The sequence below is a fragment of the Papaver somniferum genome, chromosome 1 (assembly GCF_003573695.1).
Source record: "Papaver somniferum cultivar HN1 chromosome 1, ASM357369v1, whole genome shotgun sequence".
In the NCBI taxonomy this organism is placed as follows: domain Eukaryota; kingdom Viridiplantae; phylum Streptophyta; class Magnoliopsida; order Ranunculales; family Papaveraceae; genus Papaver; species Papaver somniferum.
Genome location: NC_039358.1, coordinates 7,903,048 through 7,912,090, shown reverse-complemented (window position 1 = coordinate 7,912,090; position 9,043 = coordinate 7,903,048). Strand labels below are relative to the sequence as shown.

Sequence of the window (9,043 nt, the reverse complement as noted above, 5' to 3'; positions counted from 1 at the left end):
GAAAATAGTGGAATCTTAGCCTTAGTGTTCTTTTAATATTGATATCAACTTTGATGGAGTTTTCTATAATTTTTAGTGAGTTTTCTATTTTAATATTAGAATTTAAGTCTAATTAATATCCTTCACAAATCTGAGAATCGAACCACTTTTACCACTATCTATAAATCACATCAATTTTCGGCGCCGCCGAGGCGGACTTGTTTTTAGGGTTTTAGATTTATTTTACTTTTATTTAATTTTTAAGTATTTTTATTTTATTTTTATTTTTTTGTCTTTTTTTATGTTTTTGGGTATTTATCTTGTGTCTACAGGTTCTGGATCATAAAGAAAATTGAGCCAAGGAGTTTGGTGATTTCATAAAGACTTGGAGCTAAAGATTAAAGCAAAAAGAACAGAAAAGAAGACAATTTTATTTTAGACAATTTTAGTTTAGGGTTTGTTTATTTTATTTTATAAAAAAAAAAAACTGCATTAGGGTTTATTATTTTTGTAATTTTTCTTTATTCTTTTGGACTTTTGGACTTTGGGACATTATTTTTTTATTACCCTACGGAAGGGTACTTTAAATAGAAACTGTTTGCAGAGAAGGAGGACAATTACGATATTGTGTCTGCACCTTGGGTTCGTACACTAGACATCGGAGTCAGTGGCCCGAGTCGACTATAACCGATTCATCCCCCGTCTGGAACGGGAGGTAAGATTCTAAACACTTGTGAATCCCCTTTCAGCGAGTTATTGGACTCCTTCGTATGCATATATGTTGAGTACTGAATACGGACATTTATTTTTCTAGTAAAGGGCAAGGCTTGGCCACACAAAATAAGGGTTCGGATTTCATCACCGTTCTCTTCTTGCCCGCTTTAGGAACACGTAACCTACGCGAACCTAAGCCTAAAATTTTGACTAGAACGAGACCGATAGGGTAACGAGCTTAACAGGAAAGTCATTCGAAAAATATTGGTTACTCTTTTAAGCATACTTCGAAGTTCTTGACGGTTTCTGTAAGTTGAACGCGTGACCGCGCCGCCTTGTAATACCGGTGAGGCCTTGGGTATCAAAGCTCCACCGAGCTTCCCTCGCCTCTATTCAACTTACGTTAACTCGGATTGATTCCAGAGGGGTTTGATTAAATTGTAACGAATTACCGTTTGAAGGATTAGAAGCTGGTCTAGAAACAATCTAAATGGAGCCATCATGCTTTTTGTTTGCTAGAAATGAATAGGTTTGATTTGGTTGAGTCGGCCTTGATCTGTGTTTGCTTACCCTTCCATTTAGAAAATTCTATTGTATGCCTGAACGTAAAAGAGACGCACTAGGTAGATTTGTTAAAGAGAAACCTAGTAGTTCAAAGCGTCTTGATTACCTTAATCTAGAAAGTCCGACTTTTGAAGAGTCTGTTTTTGAACGTCCTTTGACTGAGGAGAGAATCCTTGTTGCTCCGATAGCGCCAGAAATGGCAACTTTGAATGCTTTGTTGAATCCAACTAGGACTACTCGTCCTTCGTGTATTAAGTTAGCTGAAACGGAGGCACCCTATGAACTGAAACCCGGGACCTTACAGATGCTCCCAATATTTTTAGGGAAAGAAATGAAAACCCTTATTACCATGTTAGGGATTTTGAGGAAATTTGTAGTACTCTAAGAATTAGAGGCTTAGATGATGATGCTTTGAAACTTAGGTTATTCCCATTTTCCCTGAAAGATAAGGCCAAGTCGTGGCTGTATAGTTTGGACTCCGAGTCAATTGAGACATATGAACAACTTACATCTGCCTTTTTCAATAAGTTTTTCCCTAGGAACAAAACATCGTCTATTAGGACGCAAATATGCACATTTTCACAACAAGAGGGAGAATCTTTATATAGGTATTTGGAAAGGTTCAATGATTTATTATCCCAGTGTCCTCATCATGGTTTAGAAAAGGTTAGGCTAGTTCAGATCCTTATGAGGGTTTAGATTATTTCACAACGACCATGGTTGAGTCTCTATGCACTGGTGGATTTGAAAACCAAACTGTTGATGCAGCGATGGAATTTTTGAATGAAATCGCCGAAAAAACCCAGCAATGGGAAAACAGTAGGGCACCTCAGAAAAAAATTCTTCTAGGTAGAGGAAAATTTAATAAGGTAAAAGGCTATGAATCAGATGCCAAAATTGCAGCGATAGTAAAAAGGTTAGAAGCCTTAGAATTGGGTCATACTATTAGTAGAATAGAGCCTTTTTGGGAAGGCCGAGTTATGGAAGAGCAAGAATGCTTTTTACAATAACAATAGATTTAATAACTCTCAGAAGATTGACCCATATTCGGAAACCTATAACCCTGGTTGGAGAAACCATCCAAACCTTTCATGGTCTAAGGGCCAGAGTCAAGGTCAGTTTAGTAATTCTAATGCTCCCCCAGGTTTTGGCTATACTAAGAATCCTTCAGGTCAAACACAGTTTCAAAACCCTTCGGATAAGAAGATCATCAGTTTATAGGACTGTCTCGCCTTGTTAACTCAGCATACTGCAAAGTTTCAGTTATCAGTAGAACAGAGTCTACAGGATAGTAATAGGATAGGACAAGAAAACAGTCAGGCTATTTCCGAACTAAAAGACCAGGTTAGTCTGATCAATGATTCTCTAAGAGAAAAAGGTAAGTTCCCTAGACAATCAATACCCAATCCTAGAGGAGAGAAAACATTTAATCAAGTGAATTCTGTCACAAACCTTAGAAATGGTAAAACGGTAGACAATAAGGTAGCCATGCCTAATAGTGGACATACTGTAGATCCCCCTCTTAGTTCCCATTCTAGTCCCCAAGAGGACCAGCAAGAGCCACTAGATGAAGAGACTGACAAAATTTCTAGTGATGCCAATTCGGTTCCTGATAGGTCTCATTTTATGCCTAGAGCCCCATTCCCACAGTTGTTAGCTCCAACAAAGAGAGAGTCGACTTTCAACGAAATAATGGAGATATTTAAGCAGGTAAACATTAACATCCCTTTGTTAGAAGAAATTAGGCAAATGCCTGCTTATGCCAAGTTCCTTAAATATCTTTGTACACGAAAGCGTTAGCTTAATGTCCATAAGAAAGCCTTTTTAGCTGGTCAGGTAAGTTCGATCATTCTGAATCAAACAACCCCTAAGTATAAAGACCCTGGATGCCCTACTATATCTCGTGTGGTCGGTAATTATCAGTAGATAAGGCATTGCTTGACTTAGGAGCTAGTGTGAACTTACTCCCATATCATGTATACAACCAGCTAGGTATTGGTAAGTTGAAACCGACTAAAATGACATTACAATTAGATGATAGGTCTGTCAAAGTACCTCGTGGTGTCATAGAGGATGTTCTGATTGAGGTTGATAAACTTATTTATCTAGTGGATTTTGTTGTTCTAGATACTCAGCCTGTTCAGGATCCTAGTGCTCAAATACCGGTGATTTTAGGTCGCCCATTCTTAGCCGCAACTAACATTGTCATCAACTGTAAGACCAGACTTATGAACATATCCTTTGGTAATATGACTACTGAACTAAATGTATTTAATGGTACTAGACAACCTTCTGATGATTTAGAGGAAGTGAATATGATTAGCACTTTAGTTCAGGATCTAGTTCAGGATAATTGGGATAACACTTTATTTGGTGATTCTCTAGATAAATTTGATGAGACAATTCTCTTAGGTCAGTTAGATGACCAAATTTTAGAACTAGAAGAATCTCTCGAATATTTTAAGGACTCTACAGACCTAGAAATTCAGGAAATAGTGTTAGGTCTTTCTGAGAGCAGTTATTACCCTAAGTTTGGGGGTAGTGATCTAGAAGACGCTCTTCAGTATTTTAAAGACTCTGAAGTTCCGGAAATTCAAGCAATAGTGCTAGGGATTGCGGAGAGTAGTGGTTATAATAAGTTTGGGGGTAATGATCGTCAAGTATCCCCATTAGAAGTCCCTAACTTGGGATTTGAGCCTAACACATCTGAGGTATTACTTGAGTCTCTTCGTACTCCGCAACCCGATCCCCCTGATACTGTCCAGGAAGAAATTAAGCTATTAGAAACCCGTTATTCGGATGAATCTGTTTGTCAAGAAACTCATATGAAGCCCAATTGGTCGTTCCAGATAGATACAGTTGTCTTGCAAGAAACTTTCGATAAGGTTGTGCTCTGTTTGTTCATTTTTCTGATCCTCTGCAGCTGTCTCATTTTAGTGGCAGTATTATTTGGTTTTGATGATCCACAATTGTTTCGACTATTGATAAACGATTTGAAAGGGTAATTAGCCATTTTATGGGTACGTAATGTCTAGCTGAAGACATTAAACTTAGCACTTCTTGGGAGGTAACCCATTATCATGCTACACGGTAATATCTTTCATTATCTCTTTTGCTTCAAATGGTAACAGTTTCTCCTTGTTCATGCTTTTAATGTGATCTTTAGAACATTGAGGACAATGTTGTATTTAAGTTTGGGGGTATAGGAGAAACTTTTTAGTTGCATAATTAAACTCCAGAGCCTAGAAGTTTATGCCTATTAAGGATGGCACTAACCAATCCAAGTGGATGGAAGCATTTTGGTTGTAGGAGTTGAGGAACCAATCTGACTAGATGGCAACATCTAAAGAGTCTATTCATAAAAGCACAGAGATCAGGTGTTATAAATAACATGATAGTTTCACCATATCTCGTTGAGTCCTTTTCACTTCTGTTTTTATTTTGTTTTGTTTTTAAACTATGTTTCTCTAGGTGATTAGGTGGGGCTCACGATTCAAGTTGTTACCAATGCTAGGGTGAATTAGAGTGATTGAGATGCAAAAAAAAAAAAAATGTAGCAAAAAAAAAAGAGTTGAAAAAAAAAATGACCAGACCATCAGACCAACTGGAATAAATTCAATAAAGTCGACCACTGGAACCCTTGTATATGCCAGTATGTTGACCCATAGTTAGGATTATCAATCACTGGTTCCCTTGTATATGCCAGTGTGTTGATATTAGTCAGACTAGTATCTCAGTCCATTAGGATAGGCTCATTTTGGCGGAGGCCTTCAGACAGATATGAGAAACACCGTTCACCTAGTAAACATCAAAACCATCTATGTTTTTCTATATCCATCTTCTTGATCTATCCATGTGATTAGTTTTGACTCAGAATATTGATGTCCATAGTGCGTCTATCTGAGTAGAGCTCTGTCATTTCATATGAATTTTAGTATGCTTGAGTGCGAACTCGTGTACAACAATTGGAATTTCGCATCAGGGTACTTCCTCCTGTAGTCAATAAGTATGCCAACCAAGGAGATTCTTTAGTGCCTTCCAAGGTTCTGTGTAGATAGCTAGGGTCTGGAGTATAAAGGTTTTGTGGGTATACCTCTGGTAATCCCTCCGGGGACAACACTCTGCCACTAGGAACACCTAGGGGTATAAAGGCTTATTGCATACGCTAAATGTAATCGACGATGCCTGCGACAGTGAGTTAGGATTTTATTTCTATTTTATTTTTGCTCGAGGACTAGCAAATAATAGGTTTAGGGGTATTTGATAGACACATTTTTTTGTCTGATATAATCTCAATTGTATATTGTTAGTGCTCAATTTTGTATTTATTTTGGCTTTTTATGTCTTTGTAGGTGTTTTTGGAAAAATAAGATTTTGCGGCGAAATTGGCTCGAAAAGTGTTTTTTGCGTTCATGGGAGGACATTTGCTATTCAGACCCTTACTTTAAATAAGGGGTAACCTAATTATTAAGGGACATCCCATTTCCAGGCAACTGCTAATCGCACCCCTACTCTGGATAGGGGGAGACCATCTTCTACATTTGAATTATAAGTTTTGGCGGGAAATATCTTGGCAGTGAAGAACAGATTAGGGTTCTTGATTTGGAGGAGTTTGAGGTCAATTAAACCTCTGATTTTCATAGGATAGACTACTTATGGGTCTAGGAATCTGATATGGGTGTTGAAATCGATTAGACTGGGCTCAATCGACGGATTTTTATCACAACAGAAATATATGGAAAGTCACGTGTGTGACCTGTTTTAGGGAATTTTAGAGAGATTAAAGTGTTGTAAACCTTCCTAAAGATTTGTATCTATCTAAGGAAGAGTTTAGAATAAAAAGGAAAGCTCAAAAACGCGTAGAAATTCTAAAACAAGAAATTGCCGCAACTTTGCCGTGAAGAGAAGGAAAGAGATTTTGGAAGATTTGGGAGAGATATAATCGGTATTTTTGATATAAATAGATTGCTTGGGTCATATAGAAGGGGTGTCGAAAGTTTGGGGACCTGAGGAGAGCCAGATAAGAAGAAATCAGAGTTTTATCAAACTCTGTTTCTGCTGCTGCTGCTGCTGAAGAGGAAGAACACGAAGAACATTGACGCACAAGCAACTGTCGCAGAAAACTATCGTTGTTTAACAGAAGAAGATAAGTAACGTTTATATACAACATTAATCATTGTTCGTCTTTGTACCAGAGATCTGTAACAATTTTACGCTGTTGCAAATCAGCTGCTTTACACCTTTCACTCTTTTAATCAACTTTTGAGCAACAAACATGTATTTTGAGCAAGTGATTAATATGAGGAGCTAAACCCCATTGCTGAGGCGATAGAGGAAGCTATTTTTCCAACAAAAAGTGGTATATTCTTATTTATTTATTTATTTATCGCAATTATTTTTATGATTGTTTTGCCTTGAGTGAATATTGTTTGAATGATTCTTGTTAAGCAATTGTTATTTCTTTTGATAGAGCATTCTTGGACCTAGGTTTTGATGTTCTATGCTTCGGATTTACACTTGTTGTTTTGAGAATCTACTTGTTGCAATAGTTTAGAATCAAATTGAACGAAAAAAAATTGCATGAATATAAATATTGGATTAAATCACTTTGAATTTGGAAAATAGTGGAATCTTAGCCTTAGTGTTCTTTTAATATTGATATAAACTTTGATTGAGTTTGCTATAATTTTTAGTGAGTTTTCTATTTTAATATTAGAACTTAAGTCTAATTAATATCCTTCACAAGTCTGAGAATCGAACCACTTTTACCACTATCTATAAATCACATCAGACAACTTGAAAGTTACGAAGATTTCGAGTAATGTTGAATATTAGGCATGTGGAATAGAAGCTACAAAATTTTATGCATTTATTTTTGTATTCCATATGTATTAATAGTTTTGTCACTAAAATTGACAAAGGGGGAGATTGTTAGAGCATTGCTCGGTCGACCTCGCATGAGTTGATATCTCAACCATGTTTGTCAATGTTAGTGATCAAAACTATAAGTCTTGATTTCTAGTCTACTATATCTAAGGTCTCGGACTAGGATAGAAAGTGTACTTGAGCTCAAGAACTCCACGGCGATCATCATATAAGACGAAGGACTGCTCAAGGAACTGGTGGATCTTCATCAACTAAAAGGTATGTGGAGACTTGAACTTATCTATCACTCAAAAGTCTATCTACTCTATCTCCTATCTTGAGACAAAAGTCGTTGTGCTGTATAGACTTTGATTATACACATTTGCTATTTCGAGCCGAGTTTATCTCGCCTATCTATTTATCGAAATATGTGTTGGTAAGCTTTCTCTTTGGCCAAACTTATCTTTACCTAGTGACGAAAGTCATGTTATGTATCAATCACTTTGAAAATGGCTTTGATGACGATAGTCGATTCTTTATGTCTAACGACTATAATAACATTATAGAAGAATGTTTCAATGATTGAAATGAGAGTTTAGATTATATAACCAATGGTGGATATAAGAATTGTTGTAGAAACACATATATGTATAAATCCTTATTCCTTGAACCGAAGTTTGCGAACTTTGTTGATCAAGAGAACCGGAACAAGAGCCGTGAACTCAGTCCGCGAACCCAATATGCGAACTGGTGGAAGTTCTCGACCCGAGAAAATCTGTCGGAGTTTGAGAACTCCTTCTGGGAAATTAAGTCCGCGAACCCAGTCCTCGAACTTGAGTTAGGTTATATCTAAAGAGGATTGTTTGTGCACTCATGTTTATATAAACTAAAGAATGAAAGTTTGCAAACCATGGCTATAAAGTACATGAACCGATTCGAGTGAATCAAATCGCTTTTGCTTCAATTGTGTCTTGTATAGTTACTTAAGATTTCCTTGCAATTGAACAACTCTCTAACTAGTTCATTTAAGTCATCTGAACTAGTTATGGTGAAGAATAGATTGGCTGATATGAAAGTACTCATGGATAACCATTTGGTTAACTACTATTGAACCAACAAATGTAAATGTTTGGGTACGGTTACACAAACCTAAAATCGTACATTTCACTTGTGTGTAACAAGATAGGTTTTTTGATCTAACGGTTGAAAGAAATTAGCTTGAATCTAAATCAAGTTTTCATATAACGGTGAATATTAAATGCTTTGTTACCAAGCTAAAATTAATTGCAAACCCTGATTTGAAAGACTATATAAAGGAGAACTCTAGCAATTGGGAAACCTAATCCCCACACCTTCTGTGTAATACTTGTTGCATAGCTAGAGTCGATTCTCCTTTAACCTTTGGTTTATTCTTCTAAATCAGGTTAACGACTTAAAGACTTCATTGGAATTTTGAAGTCAATCCGATACTACTTTCTTGTAGTTGGGTGATCTGATCTTGCATATTCTATCGTACGAGTACAATCGCAAGGATTGGCTTGATATTAATATCTCTGATAGGAAAGATATAAAAGTAATCACAAACATCTTCGTCTCATCGTTTGTGATTCCACGACATCTTCTTTCGCCACGTCGATTAAGATTGTTGTGAGGTGATTGATAATACTAGGCTGTTCTTCGGGAATATAAGTCCGGTTTATCAATTGGTTCCTGTTCACCTTGGTTTATAAAAAGACGGAACAAAAACTTGTAGGTATTTCTGTGGGAGACAGATTTATCTATTACTATAGACTTTTCTGTGTGATACAGATTTGTTTATTAAAGTCTTCGACTTTGGGTCGTAGTAACTTTTAGTTGTGGGTGAGATCATCTAAGGGAATCAAGTGCGTAGCATATTGATGGGATCAGAGACATAGTAGCA

At 36.7% G+C, this 9,043-nt stretch overlaps 1 pseudogene; it reads right to left on the bottom strand.

The window, feature by feature from the left end:
• Window positions 1-1,816: 1,816 nt before the first annotated feature.
• On the bottom strand, window positions 1,817-1,916 carry LOC113341623 (annotated as a pseudogene).
• Window positions 1,917-9,043: the final 7,127 nt, after the last annotated feature.